Below are 13213 nucleotides of genomic sequence, written 5' to 3'. Positions count from 1 at the left end.
AGGGTGCTCGGACAGGCTGAAGAATAAGGCAGAAACGTTTTGAGGGTATTTTTATATTATTTTTTCAGCATTTTCTGCTCTTGAAGTACTTTAACCTTTTGTTCCTACTGAGGCAAAATGTGTTTTGTTTTTTTGGTGGGAGAGGGGATGGGATGGGAGTTACTGGAAAAATAAATTCCATCTTCAAGGCAAGCCTATCAAGTAACTTTAGAAGAACAGCCTGCCCACCTGTTGTGAGTGTTTCCAATTTTATTTGGCATGATCTGCTGTGCAATTTCTTGCACTTTTATTTCTGAAAAATCTTATTTTAGTTTCATTTATTAGGAACACCAGGTTTCAAGTTGCTGCATACTGTAACCTACATGGTATATCAGCATTATATAAATTACAACCTCAGATTCAGGATAGTTATCTTGTACATCAGGATCATTTGATCAGACATGTTATAACCTGTTTAATAAGTCTTTGTACTATCTGACCAGTGATTATAACTGTTTATTTGTTGTCACCAGAATAGTCTCTTTCATGTTTTTGAATTAGGAGCATATGAATATCAACATGAGGTAGATCCAGAATCATGTAACATCTCATGACATGAGCTATAGCACATGCTACCACTTTGCTGCATGTGTGCATGCAGGAGTCACTGTGGGTCATTTCTGAGTGGAAGCGTAGGAAGTACCACTGTTGCAGTTACCTTAATAAAATAGCTTGAATACTATTTTGATTTTAGTTTAGAATATGATTTTGATTTTAAAATGGAGTTATAGCAGCTATGGGAATATAAAGTACACGAAGGCCCTTAGGAATAGGTAACTAGTTTGGTGTGCGCCTTGAACACTATAAGAATTGTTATGGACTCTGAATCAAAACAATGGGTACTGGTTATGGATCTTGATTTGAAACAATAGATACCAGAAGAAACTGGTTTTGGTTGGGAAGATCAGCCAAAGAAGAAATGAGCATCAGCCAAAGATGAAATGAGCATGTGCAAGGATGGAGTTCAATCGGCAGACACAGTGATGAAGAGTATCGACAACCACCAGAGGACCCCCGTCCAACATAACCACGTATGTGTTAGATATATTTGCATATGATAATGATTTCCAGGAAATAACATGAATATGCTAATCATCACCTTCCCCTCATTCTATTCAAATCAATCAGTAAGGATGACCAATGATTTCTGTAGAATAGGAATATAGGTAAGGTGAGGTAGCTGAAAGCCAAACATTATTAAGGTCAAACTAAACTTTGTGAATTTTGTTGATCTTATGTAACCATGACTCTGCTGAAAAAGTGTATAAATATGTTGTGCTTTGTATCTGTCGGTGAACACATCTTTGGTGGAGCTATCCCCCGTGTTCCCCAGTGCTGGAATAAAGAAGTGCCCGCTTATCTGCTTTGTGTAGATAAGTTCTATTCGCGATTGTGACCACTAACACCACCATTCGAGCAAGACTAACCAAAACACTGATATATATATATTTTTTTTTTATCATGAAGAACAGTCATAAAGAATTATAAAGATTATGCACATATAGCTGAACGTCAACATAAGGACAGTTGTCAAATTGAGACTGAACATCTTTTTAAAGATATCTTCCAGTATCAGCAGCAGTTGTACTTGATAAAAATCACTGGGTAATATTTTAAAGCTTGAGATCTTCAAGCATCATCTGGCATTAAGTCAACTATTTTCCTTTACCATGAGGAACAGGGAATAATTTATTTCTCCTAGTAAAATTACATAATTTCTGTTTCATCCTAGCCTAAAAATCTCTAGTCCCTTGAGGGAGAGATTATTTTCTGTGGATGACTCCCTTAAATAAACTACAGTGAGTTATAAATGCTGAGTACAATTAATGCATTTGAACAAAATAAAAGGATTAAAATGCTTATCTATTAAAGGTGGTAGAACACTTTTGGAAAGGTGGAAATCCCCTTTTCTTTTCTTCTAATGAATAAGTTACCTTGGCCTCTGGCAGGCAACAAGCCCTCTGTGCCAGTAAGCCTGGTTGGAGATGAACACTGCCACCCCATCATCCTCCAAAGGGAGTTTACAGCCCCTGTCCCCTGCCACTTCAGAATGAGTGCTCACTTCTGGCCCAGCTGCCTCTGTGCTGCCCCTTAGTAAAGTTTGTTCTCCTTCTTTGACTTCGAGCCATTGCATCAACGCTGCAAAATCAGGTCTGAGGGCAAAGAAGGAGCCTTTCTCCTGCTGCCGAGTCACAAGCTGCCAGCCTCCTCCACCCAGGAAGTCTCCATCCACCACTCGTACCCAAGTAGCCTCTCACTCTCCTTCCTTTGTTGCATCCTGCAGCTGATGCTCCTGATGCTCCAGGGGCTCTGTGAAGACCCTGTCCATCACCTGCTTGTCATCCTTGAAGCTACACAGGCACACACTTGCTCTCTCATCCAGTGCCTAAGGACCTCTGCCAGAGCACACCTCCCACTGTGAGGCCGCCCCAGGAAGAAGCACCAAGTGCTCCCCACAGTCCAAACCTGCAAAAGGGCGTCCTTCGTTGCTCCACTACTTTTGATGCACTCCACGTAATATATCTGTCACAAGATGAGAAACAAACCTTACAATACTGTGCAATCCCATCCTACCTGGAGACGTTCCAGCATGCTCCTCACACCAGAGCTAGCTCTCCAATTGCCAAACTACCTACTGACCTAAATAGGTTCTTTCCTAATCAACAATCAGATAAAGACAGAATTTGCAGGCCCTTTTTAATCAACAGTCTCCCTTTCAAAAGGTAACTAACTGAAGCTGTTATCTTCAGAAGGCTCTGGAAGCTGAAATTTGGACTGAAGAAAAATTAAAACCAGAGCAAAAACTAATAAATACAACAAAATCTGCAGATAATTCTTATGGGGGGGGGGAGGGGGGGGAAATGTTATGAAAAAAATCTTAAAGGAAAGCAAGCAAGTGAAAATTCATAAAACTCCCTAAATTTCTGGATTATCTGAAATCTAGAGCAGAAATCTAGGTAGAGGTCCCGGTACAAGGTAACATAGGATGAGGTAATTAAAGACTACTGTAATGCATAAGCACTGGAGCTGTCTGTTAAACTTAAAAATAAATGTTTTCAATCTCTGAATGCTTTTCATTTTGCAAGCTTGAAGTTCATTTCATGCCCCACGCTTTTTAATACAGTATGAAAAGCAAGAATAACTCTAAAACGTATTTGATAAATGATTGAAATGAGTATGATCAATATTATAAGTAATATGTTACATTTCACCATTAAAAAAGCTTTGGGGTTTTTTTTTGTGTTTTTATTGGTCCTCTTTTTTCTATGATTAATATAGATGAAAAGATAAATAAAATTTAATTTATGCATACACATTACTTTGAGGGAAAAAAAAATACTATCCACTACAAAATTCACTTATGAAATGCCTATTTTTTTCCTCCTTCACTCTAGTTCCAAAATTTAGTTCTCCATATAGTCATGAATGTTTCTAATCTCTTTTTATGTTCAGGGAATGAAATAGGCTTCAAATTTGTATGTCATAACTATGGAATGTATTCCCTGATATTTAGTTGTGGGGAATCCTTCCAGTGTTACAGAGTAAGTTACACAGCAGCTGTGATCAAGATGTCTGTAAGCTTTTATTTGCTGTGCTGTTTACCTGTTCTGAAACACTTACTGGTTTAACATCTGAGCCAAAGCCTAATCAGGATTTTTATGTGTAGTGTTTTGGGGGGTGCTTAGGGGTTTGTGGGGTTTTTTTGTGGCAATTTTTCAAGAAAAAATACTGGAAAATTAGAAAAAGATTTGCAAGAGACCAGATGCAACTACCAAGGTCAGTTCTGTCTACTTAGAGTAGGTTTGCAATGAATCAACTCCATAATTTTGACATGAATCATCTCTTTAGCTTTTAAGAAACTGATGAGCTACCTGGGGAATGCATGTTCATTCTTAAAAGATTACGACATATAGCACAATCTGACTAGTCAATCTGAATAAAGCAATACAATTTATAAAATAAATTATTTTGCATTTTTCATTAAAAAAAAAAAAATTACATTGACCTGTCAACTCCTTATAGTTACTTGTAAATTGGTGAAGATTTTAGACCATTGTTCTCAGCCAGTAAAGCTGCTGTTGGCATGTTTGAGCCATTTCTGTAACATCATTAGTCCTTTCTTTTGGGCCATGTAGAGGTCTAACTTTGAATTTGGAATGCAGTGAAAGGAAGGAATGGGATGGGAAGCAGAGAAATGGAGAATAAAAACAGGCTTTCCTCTACCAACTCTTCAGAATTCAGAGAAGAAAGTTAATGTTAACTTCAGAGTCTCTTTGAGAAATGCCACTGAATACAGGTGTACATTTGGAGCCCAGGTGTTGTCACAAAGCTAAAGGAATTTGAAACATGTTAATCTGTGTGTCCAGTTTAGCTCTTAATATATTTTGCCTTTATATTTTTACCTTTCAACCTGAGAAAGCCCTGGCTTTTACTCTGATGTAATGAGCAAAGAAATTTGTGAATGAAAAGTCTTCTTAGAGGATTCTTTCTCTTTTTTCTGTGGTTTTTTTTTTTTTTTTTTTTTTTTTCTCTGCTAGGTGATAGATGTAATAATCACATACAGATCTGTATTCGCTTTAGCATTACAATACTGTAGCTGACATTGGATCTGCAATGAGACATTTGATGTGTAATTCTGAACTACCAGGTATGCAAATAGTGTGTAAAATTTTGATATCGGTCACACCATCATTCTGCTCCAGCGAAGAACATTCCTACATAAACTACCTCCACAGACATCTTGTCTTACTGACATTATTGTATTAAAAATGTCTTGGACTTTATGCCACCTGGCGTTTCAGAAGCTGAGAGTTTTCTTTTTATTTGCCCAAATGGGAAGGGGAATAATCTCTACATTATTTTTATCAGCTATTTTGGGCAACTGAAACTCTCTGAATTGTTCCATTGCTCACATAAGTACTTAATCTAATTATTTTTTTCTGAATCACACCTATGCAAGATGCCTAAGGCACTGCAATAGTGTGAAGACAAACCAAAATTTTATCAATTTTCTATTATAAACAAAAAATGAAATGTGAAAGTAGCATTCTAACTCAAAACATTTTATATATGTTCTTTACAAGTTTCAGTTTTGCTTTGTAAATGTTTCTTTGCTGATGATTTTGTTATGATCAGGTACACTGTGCAACTTGATTAAGGGTGAAAACTAATTTAAAGTCTCAAATTTTCCACAGAACAAGAATTACATTTTCCAGTAAGTTGACAAATTGAGTACTCTATGATCACAGATATATTGTAGATGTAATACTCTATGAAGAGTTCTGATGAATCAGATGAATTAAATTCAGAGGAATGATTTGATTACATCTCAGATACATCACTAACACTTGATTTTGTAACTCACAAATACACAAAAAAAATATATTAAATTTCCTTAAAAATAAGATACACTTATTGCTTTGAGCATCATAGCATCACTTCTAAAATGAAATCTCATGTTTTATGCCAGATTATGTCATGCTTGTACTTGAATTGGAGAAGATCAGTGTGGGAACTGAGCTGATGAATTTTTTCCATACATTGTCATCCTTTCTTTGCATTTGAGAGATAAAATGCCCAGGCATGATTTTATTGATGCTAGTCTGGGGAATTTGCCATTACTCAGTTGATATGTGAGACATTTCTGCCAATTCATTGTTACTAAAAAATCACAAATTGTATATTATGAGCAATTGTTGCAATCATATTTGGCTTTCCAAATTCACTTGAAAAAAAAAATAATCCACACAACGTTTTCCTTTCTGACAGGAGAAATTAAAACACAGTGAAATCCAGTGTCCCGATTAAAATTCAGTCTGTGTAATTGCAGTAATCAAAAAAGTGCTAAGTAAGCAAACTGTAGTTGTGGTTAGATAGATCATTATTCACATTCACTTCTTCCATTATCATTCTCTGAATATACAGCTGTGAATTTTCACCTCAGGGAGAGCTGCACAGCAGCGATAGGCAAAAATAGGCATAATAGGTGTTTATGGTTTGCATAAAGCTGCATATATGTTTCGATATGGTTCTTTAGATGCCAATTTAAATACCTGGATGATAATATAATCTTTTGCTGTCAAAATTTCTGAGAAACCTCTATGTGCTTTGGACCTCAGAGCTTCATCAGACCCATCAAAGATGACTCCGAAAGGACTGTTCAGTGGAAAAGCCTTTTTTTATACTGTTGTGATTTTCTGCTATTCTGAGGCAGTGGAAGGTGCTTGCACGTATCTTCCAAATGTGATAGGAGACTATAGTCTCCTGCTAGAATTAAAATGCATCCCTGTATTGAACTCTCAAATGCTATATTCACAAAGTCATTCAAAAACCCACTGTAGGATGGACTCAATCACAAAGTTATGGCTTCATCCTCATTTAATCCATAATGTGAACAGGTACAGGATGGATTTTAGCCATTAATGCATTACAGCACAGGAACAATTTCAGTACAATTTTTAGCTTTGCTTTCCTTTCTTTCTAATCAAAATGTGTTTATCTAAGCCTCTAGTCTCTAAATTTAATGAAGAACCCACTCTAACAAGTAAACATTGGGATTTTGATAGGTATTAAACCCAGGCCAAGAAAGGGTTTTAGGGGTTTGTGGTTTTGTTGTGTAATGAAATGTCAATGGTATATTTCAATAAATGTATTCATACAAAGTCTGCTTTTAATTTCATGAGATCCTAACTCCAGCTTCATCAGGCTTATCTTCGTGACATTGCTGAATCTTTAATTCTTCTTTTGTTAGTCTCCTAAGAGTCCATATAACTTTTAACAGGAATCTGGCTGAGCCAAAAAGGAAATCATCTCAACAATGCTGCATGCCAGTGCTTTGTGCACATCTCATTATCGCAACATGCTAAGTCAGTCAGAGGCTAAGCATGATATTGAAAACACAAGAGGAAGTCCTTGTGAAAGTAAAACTGTTCTTCATAATAGAAGACTGGTAGTTCAGAATCATCCAGATGTCTCCAGATGTTGATCAAAAAATGTAACAACACTAGATACTCAGTTACCTACGGGACTGCTCTTTATCTCAGTGTCATATCAATCTATTCTAAATATTTTGTCAAGGGTTCTGCATAAGGCTAGGGAGCAAGTTGTATTACTTTCATCACTGATAAAGCAAACAATGCAGAGTCTTACTGTCAAAAGGCGTAAATGTGCCTGTGCTTTCCTCATCCGTATTTTTCTAAACCACTAAATGTCATTTTTTCTTAACGCCAAGATTATAAAGAGTAAAAGGACTGTTTGTTCAAAAGACATTCTGAAAACGGCATAGGAAATAGGAAGCCTTGCATTTATACCGGTAATCCCGCAGCTCCTAACAACACTCATTTTCTAGGGAGAGAGAAGTGTTGTAACATCTGGCTCAGTGTGGTGAGTTTTCATCTTCTGTTGGGAGGGCTGATGTCATGTAAGGAACAGAGGAGCAGACTAACTCCTGTAAATGAGAGGCAGCAGCAGTGCTTATCCTGGGAGCTGGGGCTCATGGATTAGTTGAATGGTTGCCTGCAGCCCCCATGTGTTGATTCTGGCCCATTAACCATCCTATTAATCTTCAAAAAGCTTTAAGCACGAGTGTTTTGGAAAGTGAATATAGGTGAGAACTTGCAGGTGTCATTCACACAATACAGCCATCTTCCACGCTCTTTTCGACAGCTCTCCCAGTCTACTAAAGCACAGAAGGAAATTCTTTCCACCACCTTTTACCCTGTCTGAAATTTCTGAGCGCATCAAGATTTTTAACATTTTGCGAGATGTCAATGCAAAAGTAAAGGAACAAAAAGTCATCTTATAAGGATCAGAAAGATATTTGTCTTGGAAAACATATACACTTCATTCAACCCACATCCTTTAACTTTCAGTTTTTGAGTGTCACCACAATATATACTGCTGTATGAGTCATCTCAATCCTGTATCAACCAACATTTCTATTTTCCTAAATATTCTGTTCTATTCTTTTGGGAAAGAACAGCATACAAGAACAGGGCAATTTTAGGCAATTCAAAGGTTATACCATGCTTGACACCTGACTTCACTTTAGTAACACCTGCCTGAAAAATAATTAGCAGGCCACTTTTAAAGAAAGAACTTCCATACACCACAGATGGCATTTTTCATACCAGACAGGCAACGATGTATGTTGGAAGTAAGCCAAACTGTCTGCAAAAACTGTGAGAAATTCAAGACAGACATCTGAGTGGAAGGAAAGTTTTACCTTCCTCAACACCCCTACCCCCCTGCAACTGTTCAGGAACATCTGTTCAAACCTACCTCTATATATAATGCACTTTATTTTTCTTATCTACTAATGCCACAAATTACAGGAGAAGGAAAGCAGCATAGCAAGTTTCTTTTATATTGGTTATGAAACCTATGATTTAATAACATAATGTGATGATTTGCCAGCTATAGAAATCCTGTATTAGAAGACTCTTGTTAGAAGCAAGAACAAAATTTTCTTAACTGGCTAGTAATATGGGGTCCTCAACTGACATTTCCATAAAGTGGTCCTAATTTTCACTGTGTACTCAAAACTTCGTTGAAATTAGGATACCATGTGTCATAACGGAGGCACAAAGTCAACAGTCACTTTGGAAATTATTGGCTAATGTCTTAATCCTGGACTGTTCACTGATTTGTATGAACTTTTGTGTGTACTTTGGGCTAAATCCAAATCCCTGTGAAATCAATCGTAATCTTTCCATTGCCATCTATAGGCTTTAGATGAGGTCCTTCGCTTCCTTAGAAGAATCTTTACTTCTTTCTTGCAAAAATATTCAATATAAAAGGAGTCCTCAGAACTCTTCATAGTATTGTCATCAGAATTGAATGTCTTGCTTTTCTAATTTTAGAATTTGCATAACAGCTCTGTATTGTATTTACTATCTCTTATGAACTAAAAAATTGTGCATTTTATTTCCACATTTCCAATGAATAGGCATATACATCAGAAATATAGAAATGCATATACAAAATTATTTACAATGTGTTGTAATTCCAAACTAGAACTTTTTTTCTCCCCTGGTAGTTTTTACTCTCTTAAATGCATTTCTGTGGTGATTGCATAAAATTTTTCTAAGGGCACTTTTCAAGATAAATTTTTAATTTGGGAAAATGCCCATTTCCGTATTTTCTCAGCTGTGCATGTGACTTTCTTGGCAAATAATGTGGTAAGCATTCAGAATAGACATATTTCTAAAAACCCTGCAGTCCATATGCAATCTTAAGTAATATATACAGTATCTATATATTCATGGTGACACTAAGGATGAGAATCTGTCCCTCAACATGAAGCCACTTTTATAGATACTTGTCACGTTCATTGCTTCATGTGGTTTTGGAGGACACTTTTATAACACAAAGCCCAAATTATCATGTGGTTATAAGACAAAAAAGTTCCTACAGAAATCAGAAATTGTGCTGTTTACTTAAAGGATGAGTGAATCTGAAACTTGTTGGTCACTCACGTTAAATAAAATTTTACAAGTTTTCTCTTAATAGATGCTAAATTTTAAAAATTTACAAATAAAATCCAAATGTTAGCAGAACTTATGGGCAAATTTTGTCTCTCTTGAGAGAGGGAAGTCTATCTGTGGACTAGTGATGTTATTTTGTTAGACATCAGAACTGAATATTTAAATTTAAGTATATAACCTTAATAGATAGAAACAAAATAGGTAAAAATTTCTAAAATAATCACATTGGTACCCAAAAATATGAAACCATTTATGGAACAAACAGGCATGGGGCAATATGCATTATTGCAGTCATTTAGTCACCTGAACAGAACTGATGCCATTTTAGTTATTATTTAATATCTGGGATCACATTCTTATACCTTATCTCAAGTATATCTTTCACTTCTGCTTTGAAGAACCACATATTTACTCTTTTTTTGTGAATCCTGTCAGGGGAAGGAGTTGGCGTCACGAGGGTTGGAAGAGGTTGTCATAGAAAGCATTCAAGGGCCAAATAAGATTAAAAAAAGAACAGAACTGAGTCCTCACAGCACATTTAGTATGGCACTGAACCTAATCCCAAAAGGTTTACTGGGCCTATGGCACAAGGTAGCCAGTACAAATTACTTGAGTCCCTTGTTGCTTATCCATTAAAAAAAACTATTTCAAAACTTACCTTTCTTTAAAAAAATCTTTGGAGTCTGTCTACAGAAAAGCACTGCAAAAAAAGGAACTATGATTAATTCTTACTACAACTACTATTTAACAAATTCTTAATTTACAACTCTTTTAGGGGTCTTCTCTGTTGATACTAACCAAGTCTACTGCCCAGGTGATTGTTTTCAACTGAATGAAAGTAAAGTTTCACCGAATTTCCTCAAATAGGACTCATGACAGTTCAGATACCAGAAAAAGGGCAATGACTAATAGATCTACATGCACAACTTGGACAGAAGTAATAAATAGCTGAGAAACTTCTAATACATTTGCAGTTAGTACAGATGACTGTGATAACCTCGTTACGCTCTATGGAGGCCCTGACTAATAGCCAAGGGCCTTAAATTACATTGAAATTGATTCCTACTGCAGCTTTCAGCTGTAAATGATGTCAAAAGACCATGGGCTTAAAATTAAAATTAATAGAAATACATAAAAGCAAATGAGCTCTGGTATGTCCTTACTAATCTGAGGTAATAATGTGCATCATCACTGAAGGCCTATGCCAGTTATTGCTGGCTATTGGCTATGTTGCCTTTTTAAATGAATATAGACATCAGGTTGTGTACAGAATTCTCACTTTCAATCCACACACATTACATAACGATATTAAATTACAATATATAATTGGTTAAACATTGCTCTTTAAAATTTCTTGAATCTTGTAGCTGATCTTAAATACTGCATGTACTCTATTAAATACAAGCTCACCCAAGAGACATAAAGTGACTGAAGCCAGGAAATTCTAAGTGAAGGCTCAAGCTGACATTTTGTCCCTAACTTATAAACTGTTTCCTCATAGCTGTGAAGAGTGCATATCCTAATGGTGTTTCTTTATTTATTTGTACAAATAATATTATTGCAACAGTCAGAGCCTTCATTTAAGAAAGCAGGATACATAAACTACCTTGAAACTTCGACTGTGGTGGAAAGACATAGGTATAGAGTCTCCTTCTTGTGCTTTTTTGATTATTTTTGGATCCAATGAAAAGAAAGCAAACAAAAATAAAGTATGTAATTAAATTCCCAAACTCCTTCCAATTTGTGATTTAATAAAGTGAGCCAGCATGCAATGGCATTATTTTAACCACACCTCTTGAACTGCTATTGTCAAAATAAATCTGAAAACAAAGAAGCCATAGTAAACAAAAACACAAAATAAAAACTCAACAGACATAAGGGAAGAGAAAGAAACCCTGCAAATAATATATAGCCTTCTACTCCAGAGACAGCAGAAAAAAAGAATTCTTATCATCCATCATGTTTAAACTGTTAAACATGGCTGCCTTTTTACAGTCGATTATATTTTCTGTGTATGTTTCCTAAGAGTACACATTTCTGTGTCTGGCTCAGCAATACGCTAACAACAGAACATCAAAGAGAGGTAGACTCTGGACAGATACGGTATTAAAATTACTGTAACTCAAAAATACATCATTGGTCCTCAGAAGCAGGATTCAACTGACAGTAAGTCATGAAAAGTGATTAGCCACTATTCAGTAATGGGAACTAATAAAGATAAATAAACCAAATTAGGTTTCATCACATTTCACTCCACCACCAAGTGCTCGCATGACTTTGGCAAATCACAGTCTTAGGGCTTGATTTTGTCAATCTGTTAAATGGTATGGTCTTAGCTATACCATATAGCTAGATTGGCAGAAGAACCCTCTGTTAGTCTGAAGACAGATATAAGACAATGAAGATAAAGCTTAAAGTTACAGTTCAAAAGTTTTTATCCATAGCTCTTTTCAGAAAAAAAAAAAAAAAAAATTATGCTAAAGCTTTGATACAACGTCCTAATATGTTACAGCAGGTGATTGATCCCCGGGGCTTCCATAAGAGAGTTCTTAAGTAATTGGGGTATTTAGAACAAGATGATACATCATCTGCATTAATGAGACCCACTAACCCACAAAGTGGAGTTAAAGCACAGGGTGTGTGGCTTGAATATGAGCTAGCTGAAATCTGGAAGAAGCATGTCTGTATTTCTGTGGGGCTGTGCTTGTAAGTAAATTCCTTCAAGACTGTGGTAGGAAGCTCACTGTGCTTAGACTTCATAGCTTCAGCTTCTGCCAGTGTAGGATCTCTGCACCATATTGCACTTACCAAGTGTACCCACAAAACAGTTGTTTAAAGCCACCAGAGGTCTTTAAGTAATCTAAGAGGTTGCTACATAGTTAGCACCTTACAGCCACATTCGAAGTCTGAGCTGCTTTTAACATATGGGAGACGATCAATTTTGATAGTTGTCTTTTTTTTTCTGTAATGTAAAGTTACATAATTTGGTCCTTTTTTTTGAAGGTTCATTCAATTATCTAAACAAATACTCTCCTAGCACTGTAAATCCATTTGCACACTTCTCTCTCTTCAACCTGTGCTTTAAGACTCAACAGATTCAGTTAAAACTAGAAAAATGGAAAAAGACTATCTTTCTCAATAGGAAAAAATTCTTCCTGGTAATGAGAGTATTATGGCTCACATATTGCCATCATCACACATATTGGCTGTTCCCCCACTGCAAGTCAAATCACAGTGCGGCTAACAGACTAATGCAGCTCTCAAAATGCCTTGGGCAGGGAACACATTGCTGATGCATTTCAGGTGATGTAAATAAAGTATTTCTATTGTTTTGTAAAATGTCAGCTCAAACTTGGCTGATCCCTTTTCAGATTCAGTCTTAAACTTTTTATGACAGACAGCAACAAACAACTCTGCAAAGCTGAAAATGCATTTTTGGCAAACAGTATTTGAAAGACAATAATCTCCTCTCCCCTCTTTACTAGCAAAACAAGTCACATTATATTTGACTAAATCTCTGTTGTTAAAAAGTGTTATTTGAAAATTCAAGATCCTTTTTTTTGAACTTTTAATTCTAATTCCTCATTTTGAAATTTAGCAATATTTCATTTAAGAGGCAGAAAAAAAACATCCAGGAATAAAAAGCTTTAGTCTAAATCATTTTTTTTTCCTGTTTTGATAATCACAAC

This window comes from Tyto alba, unplaced genomic scaffold, assembly GCF_018691265.1.
Source record: "Tyto alba isolate M040663 unplaced genomic scaffold, T.alba_DEE_v4.0 Super-Scaffold_38, whole genome shotgun sequence".
Taxonomy (NCBI): domain Eukaryota; kingdom Metazoa; phylum Chordata; class Aves; order Strigiformes; family Tytonidae; genus Tyto; species Tyto alba.
The sequence above is the reverse complement of the archived record's forward strand: the minus strand, read 5'-3'. Positions refer to the sequence as shown.